This window comes from Hemiscyllium ocellatum, chromosome 15 (genome assembly GCF_020745735.1).
Source record: "Hemiscyllium ocellatum isolate sHemOce1 chromosome 15, sHemOce1.pat.X.cur, whole genome shotgun sequence".
NCBI classification, from domain to species: Eukaryota; Metazoa; Chordata; class Chondrichthyes; order Orectolobiformes; family Hemiscylliidae; genus Hemiscyllium; species Hemiscyllium ocellatum.
Window position 1 is genome coordinate 32,604,710 of NC_083415.1, and position 16,898 is coordinate 32,621,607.

Here is a 16,898-nt window from a genome sequence, read left to right on the forward strand (position 1 = left end):
CCAAGCCAAGAACATCTGTATTGGCTTAACTACATTCTTTGAATGAATGACAGCCATATACTCAAACTTTCTGTATGGTGAGCAGATCACATGGTCGTGATCTGTGTGGTATCCTTACCTTCTTATGAGAATAACTGCAAGTGAGAAATGAATATGGCAAATATTTAAACTGATAACTGGGACACAGTCACTAATCATGATCACCAAAGACTGACTGAAGAGCATTGGAAGAGGAAGCAGAAGCAAAAATCGCAGCTGGATGGGAAGAGGGCTTAGAAAAAATGGGATAATAAATCGTGCACGATGTCAGCCCACTATTTTCCTCTGCAGCAAATGCAGGAGAGACTGTCACAGCAGAATGGGACTCCAGAGTAAAACCAGATGATGCTGAACAGAAAGTTGACCATCAGGGTCAATAAAGTTAAACACGATGTTCATGTTGCAGCTACACTTGGATATTGCATACAATTCTGGTTGCTGCATGATAGGAAGGATGTAAAAGCTTTGGAAAGAGTTTAGAGGAGATTTACTAGGATATTGCCTGGAAGGTGTTATGAGGAAAGGCTGTTTTTGTTAGAGCGAAGAATGTTGAAAGGTGATTTAATTGAGACATATAAGATAATCAGAGGGTTAGATACGGTGGATAGTGAGAACCTTTTTTCCTTAGATGGTGATGGCTGGCACAAAGGGGCCTAGGTTCAAACTGATGGGCGATATATATGTCAGAGGGAGTTTCTTTACTCAGAGTAGTAGGGGTGTGGAGCGCCCTGCCTGCAACAGTAGTAGTCTCGCCAACTTTAAGTTTATTTAAATGGTCATTGGATAAACATATGGACTAGAGTAGAATAGTGTAGGTTAGATGGGCTTCAGATTGGTTCCATAGGTCGGTGCAGCATCGAGGGCCAAAGGGTCTGTACTGTGCTGTAATGTTCCACATTCTATGCGTATGGCATCAACTATCAAATGAAACAAATAATCTTTTTGAGTCTTTTGGGGTGCATCAGTAGTGGTTTTTAAAAATGCTTGTTTCTTCAATCAAAAGACTTAAAGGATTACAATTTTTAATGATTTATAACAATATTAGCTAGTGTCAAGGTTTACTAAAAGTAATATGGATTTTTTTTCCAATTACTCGTGAAGTTCAGTGGTTTCTCATCAGTGGAAGGAAAAATATCTGTCTTTTATTTATCATGTCCTACATTAATATACTTCCATGCTAAAGACATGGGAACCAGAACTAGTTATCCCTGTAATCAGACTGTTTCAGTATACCCATTACACAGACTTTTTAAAATATTCTTTCATGAAATATGATCATCCCTGGCATGTCCTGAAATTCTCACTCATCCTTAATTGCCCTGGAACCAAAGGGCTTACTAAGTCATATAAAAGCAGGGATGTACTTCTGAGGCTCTATAAGGCCCTGGTCAGATCACATTTGGAGTATTGTGCACAGTTTTGGGCCCCATATCTCAGGAAGGATGGACTGGCCCTAGAGCATATTCAGAGGAGGTTCATGAGAATGGTCCCAGGAATGAAAAGCTTCACATGTGAGGACTCTGGGCTTAAACTCAATAGAGTTTATAAGGATGAGGTGGTGGGGTTGGGATCTAATTGAAACATACAGAATACTGAATGACCTGGAGAAAATAAATGCTGGGAAGATGCTTCCATTGGTAGGACAGACTATGTCCCGAGGGCAGAGCCTTATAGCAAAGGGAAGACTTTGCAGAACGGAGATAAGGAAATATTTCTACAGTCAGAGAGCAGTGATTCTATGGAACTCATTGCAACAGAGAGCTGTGGAGGCCAAGTCACTGAGTATATTTAAGACTGAGATAGATAGATTCTTGAGTATCAAGTGGATCATGTGTTACGGGGAGAAAGCAGAAGAATGGGGTTGACACACTTATCAGCCATGATTGAATGGCAGAGCAAACTCGAGGGGCTGAATAGCCTAATTTATGCTCCTATGTCTTATGGCGTTATTGTCATTACAGAATGGAATTAATACTTTGAAGTGGATCTGGAGTAACTTTTTAAAAATGCATTCGTATGATGTGGGCATTGCTGGATAGTCTATCATTTATTGCCTGTCTAAAGTTTCCCTTGAGAAGATAATGGTGAGCTAACATCTTGAACCATAGAACATAGAACATTACAGCGCAGTACATGCCCTTCAGCCCTCGATGTTGCGCCGCCCTGTCATACTAATCTGAAGCCCATCCCACCTACACTATTCCATGTACGTCCATTTGCCTGTCCAATGACGACTTAAATGCACTTAAACTTGGCTAATCTGCGACCAAAGCAGGCAAAGCATTCCATACTCTTACTACTCTCTGAGTAAAGAAGCTACCACTGACATCTGTCCTATATCTATCATCCTCAATTTAAAGCTATGCCCCCTCGTGCTAGCTATCACCATACTTGGAAAAAGGCTCCCTATTCCCTATCTAACCCTCTGATTATCCTATATGTCTCTATTAAGTCACCTCTCAACCTTCTTCTCTCTAACGAAAACCGTCTCAAGTCCCTCAGCCTTTCCTCATAAGACCTTCCCTCCATACCAGGTAACATCCTAGTAAATCTCTTCTGCACCCTTTCCAAAGCTTCCACATCCTTCTTATAATGCGGTGACCAGAACTGCACACAATACTCCAAGTACGGCTGCACCAGAGTTTTGTGCAGCTGCAGCATAACCCCATGGTTCCAGAACTCAATCCCTCTAATAATAAAAGCTAAAACACTGTATGCCTCCTTAACAACCCTGTCAACCTGGGTGGCAACTTTCAAGGATCTATGTACCTGGACACCGAGATCTCTCTGCTAATCTACACTACCAAGAATCTTACCATTAGCCCAGTACTTTGCATTCTGGTTACTCCGATCAAAATGAATCACCTGATAAGTGTCCGCATTAAACTCCATTTGCCACCTCTTGGCCCAGCTCTGCAGCTTATCTATGTCTCATTGTAACCTACAACATCCTTCGTCACTATCTGACATCGGTCTTATACCCATCTCCCCTCAATTTAAAGTTGTGTCCCCTCGTGTTTGCTGTCTCCGTACTTGGAAAAAGACTCTCCCTGTTCACCCTATCTAACTCTCTGATTATCTTGTATGTCTCTATTAAGTCACCTCTCAACCTTCTTCTTTCTAACGAGAACAGCCTCAAGATCGTCAGCCTTTCCTCGTAAGACATTCCTTCCATTCCAGGCAACATCCTAGCAAATCTCCTCTGCACCCTTTCCAAAGCTTCCCCATCCTTCTTATAATGCGGTGACCAGAACTGTACACAATACTCCAAGTGTGGCATACCAGAGCTTTGTACAGCTGCAGCATAACCTCCTGGTTCCAGAACTCAATTCTGCTATTAATAAAGGCCAAAACACTGTATGTCTTCTTAACAACCCTATCAATCTGGGTGGCAACTTTCAGGGATCTATGTACATGGACACCGAGATCTCTCTGCTCATCTGCACTCCCAAGAATCTTACCATTAGCCCAGTACTTTGCATTCCAATTACTCCATCCAAAGTGTATCACCTCACGCCTGTCCACATTAAACTCCATTTGCCACCTCTCAGCCCAGCTCTGCATCCTATCTATGTCTCTCTGCAACCTACTACATCCTTCGTCACTATCCACAATTCCACCGACCTTAGTGTCATCCGCAAATTTACTAACCCACCCTTCTAAGCCTTCATCCAGGTCATTTGTAAAAATGGCGAACAGTAGTGGACCCAACACCAACCCTTGTGGTAAGCCACTAGTAGCTGGACACCAAGATGAACATGTTCCATCAACTACAACCCTTTGTTTTCTTTCAGGCAGACAATTACTGATCCAAACTGCTATGTCTCCCACAATCCCATTCCTCCGCATTTTGTATAATAGCCTATGTGAGAAACCTTATCGACTGCCTTGCTGAAATCCGTATACACCACATCAACCAGTTTACGCTATCTACCTGTTTGTCCTAGCTCTAAGCATCCATGCTAGCTCCCTGAATTTCTGCCTCAAGTCCCCATCTTTCTTCCGACCTATGTCGTTGATGCTAATGTGGACCATGACTTGGGGTTGCTCTCCTTCCCCCTGAAGGATCCCAAAAACACAATCAGAGACCACTGCAGTCCTTGAGGCCTAGGTAAACCCACAGTGCTGTTAGGAAGGAGTTTTGAACCGGGGGGTTTTGACTGGGGAATGTGACTTTTCAATTTTGTCCCTGATTGGGTTACAGCAGGTGAGTTGCCAACTATACTCATGCTGATCATACACTGCTGGCTTCATGGGAAGTGAGAAAATCAGGTCACCTGACATGACTTCAAGGCAGCTTGCATCTCCCACAGGCAACCCTCATTCCAGATAAAGGGCTTTTGCCCGAAACAGCAATTTTCCTGCTCCTCAGATGCTGCTTCACTTGCTGTGCTTTTCCAGCACCACTCTAATCTCAACACCCTCTTTAGGCAGCTGAAATTCACTTTAACAATGAAGTGGAGAAATAAATGCTACTGCCAGGCGATTTGACACTCTGCCACATTGGAGATTCTAGTGAAAAGGATAACTGGACAAGAGAGAAGCTTTTCCCATTGGGACCCTTTCAACAAAATGTCCTGGCTGCAATGGTAAACATTTATAGAGAAGGAAATGCCAGGAGTTCTGCAGCCAGGACCAGGTAACAAGGTATAAATATTTTGCAGGTTGTCAGTAAAGAAGTCCTTCATTTCATGCATGTTGCTCCGTGCTGAGTTGTGCACCACCTACAGCCTCACCACTCACGTGCCTTACTCCATTCTCCCATCACTGTTCTCCAATCACTGCAGCTCACTGAAACTTCCTTGCACTGTAACAGTAATAATCTTACCCCCATTAATGCTTCTCTCATTTCCCCACAACTCTGCCACTTTTCATTATGCATCCACAACTTACATCCTCAAGACAACTCCAACTAACACATTATTTTCTTTCCTTACTTACATAATATGTACTGGAAGACATAAGGGAGGTCAGACTTGCATGTTCTGTTCTCCCTTTGAGAGATGCCAGAGATCCTGGGCAGAAGTCATGCCAGGACTGTTGTTACTGGTGGGGCTGAAGGACAAATCCTACAGGACTTTCTGTCTAATTCACTCTCCTCCCCACACACTCTGCTTGACAAAATGCAACTGCTTTGAGCAGCCATCCATGTTTCCTTCCCTGACATTGCCACCAAGAATCCCTCTCCCTTTCCAGTTAACAAGAATAGATCTCAGAGTGAACTGTAGAAGAACATAACAAATATGAAAAATTGAGCACCAAAGGTGAGCATTAGCTCAAAGACTGATAACAGCATACTTCAATGGGTAAGGAAAGAGGCTTTTGTACTGTGAAATGCACCAAGTGCAGAGAAATAAGATGGACAAGAAAGAGTTCTGCCTGAGGAGGAGCTCACATGACAGCACGCTGCAGTGAACACCATTCAAGATAAGATGTACCTGTTCCAAGCTTCCTCCTTATCTTCAAATAAAGAACCTACATTATATTTTCACCAATTTTTCTATACAATTGGTAGATTAAAATTGAAGACGAAAATGTAATCAAGCTGTCACCATATTCTGAAGATTTTTATTAGATTAGTTACAGTGTGGAAACAGGCCCTTCTGTCCAACAAGTCCACACCGACCCTCCGAAGAGCAACCCACCCAGAACTATTTCCCTACATGTACCCCTTCACCTAACACTATGGGCAATTTAGCATGGCCAATTCACCTAACCTGCACATTTTTGGTGCTGTGGGAGGAAACCAACGCAGACACAGGGAGAATGTGCAAACTCCACACAGACAGTTGTCTGAGGTGGGAATTGAACCCAGGTCTCTGGCACTGTGAGGCAGCAGTGCTAACCACTGAGCCACCGTGCCACCCTTGTTTGAAGTATTCAAGCCTCAACCCTTTTAGATGCAGCAGATAAAAAGGATGGTTAATTCATCTATAGAAATGTATGATGTAAATCTTTTGCAGGAATAGAAATTAAATAATTGACACCAGAAACTTTAACTTTATGCAACAATCAGAGCCAGGAGAATCTCCCTTACTGTTGTTTACTCTCCAACCACCATCTCTGAGGAAGCTGAATATTACAGTCTGGGGCTGGAAAAATTAATCCATCCATAACCAGCTCCTTAAAGCAAAAAGAAGCAGGTGAGAATCAAATTCTTTTTTTTAAATTTAGTTTCATTAATGAAGTCCAGAATTCCTACTTGTGCATGAGTTATAGTTCAGAGTAGAACTTCACTCAACCCAGGAAAATCAGTCAGAGCTCAAGAGCATCACCATTGAAGTCAAGCAGCAGCCTATGATTAAGGAGTTGGCCATTGAAGGCATATTGAAGAACAAAATTAAGCTTAGCTATAAATGAAAACCTGAATAATTGTAGCTATAAATGAAAACCTGAATAATTGTACCTAGTTCAGATGCTGCAGTAGGTATTGTTTATGAGGATTGTGTACTAGAAGATACGTGTATTAAAACACAGAGTCCTGTTCTTAATATATACATACATTGCATCTATTTCAACTCAAAGTATATAAGAAACATTCCCTGGTTAATTTCTCAGAGCATTGATTTGAACAATCAAAGTTAATCCTCTTCGTTTCAGATGTAATAAAAGCTCAACTGTTAACTGTCAGTCATTGCTTACCTGTGTATTCTCCTTTGCAACATGCCTACCAATCAGACTCCATTTGCTAACCAACAAACCCTCTCTATTCTCATCTTGTACAGTATAAATATTATTTTTCCTTTGCAGCGATACTTCTCACAGATTGTCCTGGAAAAGGAAGACTAAAAGCTTCCACAATTTTTTTTCAGCAAGATTCAAGTTCTATACTACAAAATTACCAATTACAAATTACTTTAAATCAAAGATATCAGAATTAAATCATATAAATTAGAGAGAGTCTAGTAAGTCAACATCCAACTGAGACTCTTTCAGTTGGCTGAGCACAGAAGTGACTGTTCTCGCGCGCTTCAAGTCTAATTGCTGATGCATGTGTCCTAATTATGAGGCGAGAATTGGTTCACTTCACAGATGAAAGACAAGGTTTCCTTTTCGGGGAGCAGATTTTTGAGAGATACTGAGATCAGAGCAGGAGCTGCTTACTGTTTGGATGTCACAGCCTACAAACAGTAGATAGACCTGTACAGGTGAAGGTTTTTAAACAAACCAGCAAGTTATTCATATAGCTAGGGTTTTGGATGGAGACAGTCAGCTAACGAAGTAGATTTGATGTTCTTTCATTTCTTTTGTGGCAGATAAACAAGGATTCATTTGCTGTGATTCATGCACTTGTGAATTTTACTCTTTGTTGAGAACTGGCTGAGGTAGATATCTCATCTACTACTCCTTCGTGTTGACTTGCCTGGAGTGTTCATACAATGGATGTGATGAATTTGCTTTTACCCGAATAATTCCAGGATATTTCGGGAAGCAGTCAACTTGCCTATTTTGTGTTCAATAACAGCTATTTGAAAATCTAGCAAGAGTCCATTTAAAATAAAGAGAATTTACAATGTCTGTCTTCCTATCCTCTTGACATTCATTTGCAAATAAGACTATTGTAATTAACCCCATTGTTGTCACACCAACCCTTCTGTATGATTGACATATTTGAAACAAAGTGAAGGACAGAGCAACTGGTTCTAAATTACACTGCATGAGAGCCTGATGTGAGTTTTAAATTGATGTACAGCTTGATTCAGTGGAACAGATCTCAGCCAATTCATCAATTATGATAGGTTTTGTATTTGTACTTCCACACTTGCTTGTCCCAAAGAAAAATTGGAGCCAGTGACTTGCTAGAGCCACGGAGAATCAGCCCGTGCAGCTGCTCTTACAGAACAAACCACAAGAGGTCAGAGTCCCACCTGCTACTATCTGTCCAGAGAATTATTCAAAGCTAATACTTGGCAAGTGTAAAGGAGACAGTTCTGAAATAGCCAGTAACATTAGTAAATGTTGGTATTAAATAGCAGACCATGGCAACTTGAAAGCCAGCAGCTTATCTAATTACATAGAAAACAAACCTCACCAAGGGCTCACACTGAAATCAGATTGTGTGACTTGTTGCTTTTTTTTTAAACTTTCCACATGGATGTTTTATTTTAAAAATAGCAAATATTTAGAAGGCTAACCAACAAGGGATTTATTTTTAACATACACAGACACACCTGTTTTCATTTCCACAACCACATACTCTAGCACAGCAGAAAGATTTAGGAACCTCCATACACTACTCTTAATTAGTTCACAATTTACCAAACGAGTTTGTGTGGAATCTGACACAACTGATTGAATGCACTATCAGATCTCTAGACAAAACAAAAAAAAACATTATTTTTCCAAAGATAATAGCTGTATGAAAAGCCCAAAAGTTTTGATAACTTATGAGAATTACCTTTCAAAGACGTAATTCCTTGTTCATTGTGAAAAAATCTAAATGACTGTTTACAAAAAGTAAGGACACTAATCTTTTCACTTTAACAAACTCTGTAATAGTGTCTAAAGATGAATCTTACCATCAGGGCTCTATTACAGATCAAACTGTTATCACCTCTGATTATTGATATCATTCGAGTTTTTAACAGTTTAGTTAACACTCTGATTTAAATATTGGATCTTGAGGTAGTGATTTAGAAAGTGGACTGACTTCACAGAGTATGTGAATTACAAAGCAGAGTGATGTTAAAATATATTTAGTATATTTATTGTGTTGTTTTTCACATGAATTCATCTCCTTTACACTGTGGTGTAATTCTGTAACTCCTGTGTCTCATTGCTGGTGGTAAGATAAATGCTTTCAGATTAACGTAGTTAAGATCACATTACAAAATGTTCCATACCAATATTTCCAACAATTACAATTTACCATATTAAAGTTTAAGGGTTTTTCTGCGAGATCAATTGTTTTTCTCAAACAAGTCTACACAATTTTTAAAAATATGAGATTAAACTCCCCCATCTCCTTCCTTTCAAACTAATTTATATTTCATGTGAATTAGATTCTCAAGTACTCAAATCACGTCTTCAATATGTGATGTCGAACAAAAATGTCTGTCTTGTATTTAGATAATGCTACGTTTTCAGGCAGTTTGAAACTTGCATTGCTCAGGCCTGGCCTCCATGAAGCTACGTCTCTGGATTCCTAATCAGACAAAATATCATTCATGGCTTGAATTTTTAACTCAGCTGCCTGTTACAGGTGGGGTTGATACTTGACAGTGCGGCCTTAAGTGCTTCATTGTCAAGTAGGCAAATTGACAAGCAGCCTTATCCTGCTTAAACATACATCCTACTGTTAGACTCAATTAAATAGCAGAAAAATATAGAAATTCTATGAATAACTGTAGTAGAATGTTCCTGTTACTCCCTTGGAATGGCTCACAGAAACTAGAGCCTTCACATCTACTTTTCTGAAATTTAGCAATTCTTTCTACTTGTAAGCTGAGACAGTTTTATACTGCAGGGACAAGTAGACATGTATCATAGATTTACTCAACTATGTATTAATTTATTTTGGGAAAAAAATCAAAGTAACTGTTAAAAGATAAGGTTTCCCAATATTAAAATGATCTGGATATTATTTTGACAACAGCTATGCATATATAGGTAAAATGTGGCCGTAGTTACTGAACTTGAACAACTGTAGAAAAACAGAAATTGCTGGAAAAGTTCAACAAGTCTGGCAGCATCGGTGGAGAGAAATCAAAGTTAACATTTTGGTTCAAGTGACCCTTCCTCAGCACTGAGGAGCTGCCAGATCTGCTGAACTTTTCCAGCAATTTCTGTTTTTGTTTCTGATTTACAGTGTCGCAGTTTTCTCGTTTTTTATTTGGAGATAATGTATAAAGTTTAGTCACTTTCTCCACCATCTGGTCACAAAGCTGTACTGCAGGGAGGATGAGCAAATTGACCTATATCGCACCATGACACAGGGAAGCATTCAAGACAATGGAGAAAGAGAAATGTAGTTGTAATCAGGGAAAGTATAGTCAGGAGAATACCGTTCTCTGTGTTCAGAATGGACAGTCCTAAAGCTTGTTTTTTTCTGCCTGGTTACCTTGTTCAGGATATCTCATTAGGGCTACATAGGAACTTGGAGTGGGAGGGGAAAGATCCAGTTAAGGTCCAATAGGTGCCAACAATATAAGTAGAAAAAGGAAAGAGGTTCTACAGAGGGAATTTGAGCAACTAAGGGCTAAAGTAAAAAGCAGAACAAAAAAGGTCATAATCTCAGGGTTACTACCTCAGCCACAAGATAATTGACACAAGGTCCTCAAGATCCAAGAGGTAAATGGATAGCTCAACGATTGGTATGGAGAAATGGATTTGAATTCATGAGACATTCGAACTAGTACTAAGGAAGGAGGGAACTGTTCTTATGTGTTGGATTCTATCTGAATCATTCTGGGATTAGAATCCTAGTGAATCGCATAACTAGAACTATGGGTAGAGCTTTAAGCTAAATACTGAGGGAATGGGTCAGTTGCATGAAAAATTATGGTAAAGTTAATGGTGTGGGGGAGGGCTCAGCAGAAGTTAAAGTTTCCAGAACTTGTATTAGAACAGGCCTATTAGCTCGGGAATCAGGCATAACAGATAAGGGGGCAACTATGAAAAGGGGAGCAGTCAATGCAGGACAGAGGGTACTGAAATGCACAAGGTAAATGAGATGGGAGTGCAAATTGAAATTGACGAGTATGGTATTGCAAGTATTGGAGAAATGTAGCAACAAGGGGATAAGGGCTGGGTGCTATTGAAAGGATACCCAGATGGGCAGGGAGGGTGGGGTTGCCTTGTTACTAAGAAATGAAATCAAAAAGTGATGTAGAATCAGAAGGTGTATAATCTGTGTGGTTAGAGTTTAGATTAGATTTCCTACAGTGTGGAAACAGGCCCTTCAGCCCAACATGACCCTCCGAAGAGTAACCCACCCAAACCCATTTCCCTCTGACTAATGCATCTATGGGCAATTTAGAATGGTCTATTCACCAAACTGCACATCTTTGGACCATGGGAGGAAACCAGAGCAAACCCACACACACATGGGGGGAACGTGCAAACTCCACACAGTCACCCAAGGCTGGAATCAAACCTGGGACCCTGGTGCTGTGAGGCAGCAGTGCTAACCACTGAGCGACTGTGCCACCCCATTGAGGAACTTCAAATGAAAAATGACCCTAATTGGAGTTATGTACAGGCCTCCTAGCAATAGTTAGGATGTGGGGCAGAAAATAAATGAGGAGATAGAAAAGGCACGTAAGAAAGATGCTATTACAATAGTACTGTGGGACTTCAAGATGCAGGAGGACTGTGAAAGCTAGGTTGATAGCAGATCCCAAGCAAAAGAATTCATGGAATGCCTATTAGATAGTTTCTTAGAGCAGATTGTGGTACAGCCCACTAGGGAACAGGCAATTTTAGAATTGGTTATAAGTACTGAGGCAGACTTTATAATTAGGAGCTTAAGGTGAAGGAACTCCTAGGGGGCAATGACCATTATATAGAGTCATACAGCACATAAATACACCCTTTGTGCCAACCCATCCATGCTCACTAGGTTTTCTAAAATGAACTAGTCTCATTTGAACAAAGAACAAAGAACTAATACAGCAAAAGAACAGACTGCTCAGCCCTCCAAGCCTGTGCCTACATATTTTGCCCTTCCATACTAAAACTGTCTTCAGTGACAGGATCGGCATCTCTCTATTCCATTCCTATTCATGTATTCATCTAGGTGCTTCGTGAATACTGCTATTTGCTTCCATTTGGCCCATATCCCTCTCAACCTTTCCTATCTACGTACTTGTCCAAATGAATTTTAAAAGCTGTAGTTGTACGTATCCCTACCACTTCCTCTAGCAGCTTGTTTCATATACACACTACCGTTTGTAAATGTTGCTCTTCAGGTCCCTTTTAAATCTTTCCCCTCTCACCTTAAACATATACTCTCTAGTCTTGGACTCCCTTATCCTTGGAAAAAGACTTTGGCTTTTCACTCTATCCATGCCCCTCATGATTTATAAACTTCTATAAGGTCATCCCTTAACCTTTAATGCTCGGGGAAAAAAAGTCCCAACCTATCCAGCCTCTCATTATAACACAAACATTCCAGCCTCAGTGACATCCTTGTAAATTTTTTTTGCACCCTTTTTAGTTTAATAACATTCTTTCTATAGCAGGACAAGCAGAACCGTATGCTGTACTCCAAATGTGGCCTCACTAATATCTTGTACTCCTGTACTCAATGCTCTGACCGATGACGATAAGCGTGCCAAGCACCTCTCCACCACCCTGTCAATATGTAATGCCACTTCCAAGGGACTGTGTACCTCTACCCTTAGTTCTCTCTGTTCAACAGCACACCCCAGGGCCCTACCATTAATTGTGTAAGTCCTACCCTGGTTTGTCTTACCAAAATGCAATACCTCGCTTTTATTTGTTTTGAACTCCATTTACCATTCCTCAGTCCACTGGCCCAGTTGATCAAGAATTTGTTACTTTTAGGTAACCTTCTTTATTGTCCACTATGCCACATCTGCAAACTTACTAACCATACCTCCTAAATTCTCCTCCAAATTGTTTATATAAATGACGAACAACAATGGACCCAGCACAGATTCTTGCAGCATACCACTGGTCACAGGCCTCTGGTCTGAATGATAGAACTCACTCTGCAGTTTGAGATGGAGAAGCTTGAATCAGATGTAATGATATTACAACGAATAGAGGTAACTACAAAGACATGAGGGGAAAGCTTTGGCCAGAGTTGATTGGAAGGGGAGCCAAGCAGGGAAGACAAATAGTGGCAGTAATTTCTTGGAGTAATTTGGGATGCACAGTAAAAACACATTCCAAGGAAGAAGAAACATAATAAGGAGAGGATAATGCAACGAGGATGAAAAGGGAAGTCAGAGATGGCACAACAGTAAAATAAAAACATATGTAGCAGAGATTAGTGGGAAGCCAAAGGATTGGGAAGCTTTTAAAAACCAGCAGAGGAGAAGCAAAAAAAAGCACCAAGGGGCAGAAGATGAAATATGAGTGTAAACTAGCTAGTACAGTAAACTTTATGAACCTACACTTTTGATAAACGAGCAAGAATATTACACATCAAATACCATAAACTTTACTGTATTATCATCATCTCTGCAATGTCCGAGTAGTCAGTTTGAGAACGCGAGTGAGAAGTTTTATTTAAGGCAAAGATGCATTATTTAAGTAATTTATGCCATAAATAAAGTGTAGCAATGATGTGTATATCTCCTACATTACATTTCTATTACTTAACATGCATTTTATACTGATCATGTGGACCTCTTGATCAACAAGATATTTGATCAACCAGTGTACTACTGGCCCCATAGGTGCCAGTTAATAAAACATTTGCTGTAATGTAAAAGCATTGTAAATGTAATGTAAAAGAGTTTTTCTGAGATATATAAAAAGTAAGAGACAGGCAAGAGAGGACTTTGGACTGCTGGTAAGTAAGGCTGGAGAGGTAGTAAATGGGGAATAAAGAAAAGGCAAGTGAACTAAACAGGTATTTTGTATCAGTCTTCACAGTGATTGGTAATGTGATATTATAGAATTCAGAGCTTTAATAACTGTTTATGGATTGAATGAAACAACAAAGATAAACTGTTACACATGGAAAAAATCAGTAATAACTTTGTATGTAAACTATTAGCCATGTCCTGGAAAGGAGGGAGTCAAGACTATGTAGACTATATAGGGGGCAGCATGGTGGCACAGTGGTTAGCACTGCTGCCTCACAGCGTCAGAGACCCAGGTTCAATTCCAGCCTCAGGCAACTGTCTGTGTGGATTTTGCACATTCTCCCCATGTCTGTGTGGGTTTCCTCCCACAATCCAAAAATGTGCAGGTTAGGTAAATTGGCTATGCTAAATTGCCTGTAGTGTTAGGTGAAGGGGTAAATGTAGGGCAATGGGTCTGGGTTGGTGTGGACTTGTTGGGCCAAAGGGCCTGTTTCCACACTGTAAGTAATCTAATCAAACTTGATTGAGTTTTATGGGCGACACGGTGGCACAGTGGTTAGCACTGCTGTCTCCCAGCGCCTGAGACCCGGGTTCAATTCCCGACTCAGGCGACTGACTGTGTGGAGTTTGCACGTTCTCCCCTTGTCTGCGTGGGTTTCCTCCAGGTGCTCCGGTTTCCTCCCACAGTCCAAAGATGTGTGGGTCAGGTGAATTGGCCATGCTAAATTGCCCATAATGCTAGGTAAGGGGCAAATGTAGGGATAGGGGTATGGGTGGGTTTCGCTTCGGCGGGTCGGTGTGGACTTGTTGGGCCAAAGGGCCTGTTTCCACACTGTAAGTATTCTAAGCTAATCTAATCTAATCTAAACTGCTTTGCTCCCTATTTGATAAACTGGATGTTTTATTGCCACAAAGGACAACTAATTGCCCTTCAAAAGAAGTTACGGAGTTAACTACAGGAAATCTGCAGACAATTAAAACCAAATGTAACAAGGAACAAAGAAACTAATTCTGATAAGAAGAGGATAGCAAATGTGGTTCCCCTGTTCAAGATGGGGAGTGAAGACAACCCTGGTAATTATAGACCAGTGAGCCTTGCATCAGTTGTTGGTAAAGTGTTGGAAAAGGTTATAAGAGATAGGATTTATAATCATCTAGAAAAGAATAATTTGATTAGGGATAGTCAGCACGGTTTTGTTAAGGGTAGGTCATGCCTCACAAACCTTATTGAGTTCTTTGAGAAGGTGACCAAACAGGAAGATGAGAGTAAACCGGTTGATGTGGTGTATATTAATTTCAGCAAGGCATTCAATAAGGTTCCCCACAGTAGGCTATTGTACAAAATGCGGAGGAATGGGATTGAGGGAGATATAGCAGTTTGGATCAGTAATTGGCTTGCTGAAAGAAGACAGAGGGTGGTGGTTGATGGGAAATGTTCTTCCTGAAGTGGCATACTGCAAGGGTCGGTGTTGGGTCCACTGCTGTTTGTCATTTTTATAAACGACCTGGATGAGGGCGTAGAAGGGTGGGTTAGTAAATTTGCAGACGACACTAAGGTCGGTGGAGGTGTGGATAGTGACGAAGGATGTTGTAGGTTACAATGAGACATAGATAAGCTGCAGAGCTGGGCTAAGTAATGGCAAATGGAGTTTAATGCGGACACGTTTCAGGTGATTCACTTTGGTCGGAGTAACCGGAATGCAAAGTATTGGGCTAATGGTAAGATTCTTGGTAGTGTAGATGAGCAGAGAGATCTCGGTGTCCTTGTACACAGATCCTTGAAAGTTGCCACCCAGGTTGACAGGGTTGTTAAGAAGGCATAGAGAGTTGTAGCTTTTATTAATAGAGGGATCGAGTTCTGGAACCATGGGGTTATGCTGCAGCTGTACAAAACTCTGGTGCAGCCGTACTTGGAGTATTGTGTACAGCTCTGGTCACCGCATTATAAGAAGGATGTGGAAGCTTTGGAAAGGGTGCAGAAGAGATTTACTAGGATATTGCCTGGTATGGAGGGAAGGTCTTATAAGGAAAGGCTGAGGGACTTGAGGCGGTTTTTGTTAGAGAGAAGAAGGTTGAGAGGTGACTTAATAGAGACATATAGGATAATCAGAGGGTTAGATAGGGTGGATAGGGAGCCTTTTTCCAAGTATGGCGATAGCTAGCACGAGGGGGCATAGCTTTAAATTGAGGGTTGATAGATATAGGACAGATGTCAGTGGTAGCTTCTTTACTCAGAGAGTATTTAGGGTATGGAATGTTTTGCCTGCAATGGTAGTAGATTCACCAACTTTAAGTACATTTAAGTCGTCATTGGACAAGCATATGGGCGTACATGGAATAGTGTAGGTTAGACGGGTTTCAGATTGGTATGACAGGTTGGCACAACATCGAGGGCCGAAAGGCCTGTCCTGCGCTGTAATGTTCTATGCATATTTAAGAAGGCAAACTACAGACCTACAGTAATTTTGATGAAATGATTATTTTTTTAAAAAGTATTAACAATGACCTGAAGGACAAAAGTCTGTATAAGAATCAAACATCAGGCCCTCACCCTCAGCAGAAATTTGAAGAACAACACTGTACGAGGATTAAAACAAAGACAGTTCCAGAGATAGACCACTATTGGTTGAAATTCTGGCTGGATTCCAGTGTTATAGAGTCATAGAGTCATAGAGATGTACAGCATGGAAACAGACCTTTCCGTCCAACCCGTCCATGTCGACTAGATATCACAACCCAATCTATTCCCACCTGCCAGCACCCGGCCTATGTCCCTCCAAACCCTTTCTAGTCATATACCCAACCAAATTCCTCTTAAATATTGCAATTGTACCAGCCTCCACCACTCCCTCTGACAGCTCATTCCATACACGTACCACCCTCTGTGTGAAAACGTTGCTCCGTAGGTCTCTGTTATATCTTTCCCCTCTCACTCTAAACCTATGTCCTCTCGTTCTGGACTCCCCGACTCTAGGGAAAAGGCTTTGCCTATTTATCCTATCTATGCCCCTCATAATTTTGTAAACCTCTATAAGGTCACCCCTCAGTCTCCAATGGTCCAGGGAAAACAGCCCCAGCCTGTTCAGTCTCGTCCTATAGCTCAAATCCTCCAACCCTGACAACATCCTTGTAAATCTTTTCTGAACCCTTTCAAGTTTCACAACATCTTTCCGATAGGAAGGAGACCAGAATTGCATGCAATATTCCGACAGTGGCCTAACCAATGTCCTGTACAGCCGCAATATGACCTCCCAACTCCTCCACTGACCAATAAAGGAAAGTATACCAAACGCCTTCTTCACTATCCTATCTACCTACAACTCCACTTTCAAGGAGCTATGAACCTGCACTCCAAGGTTT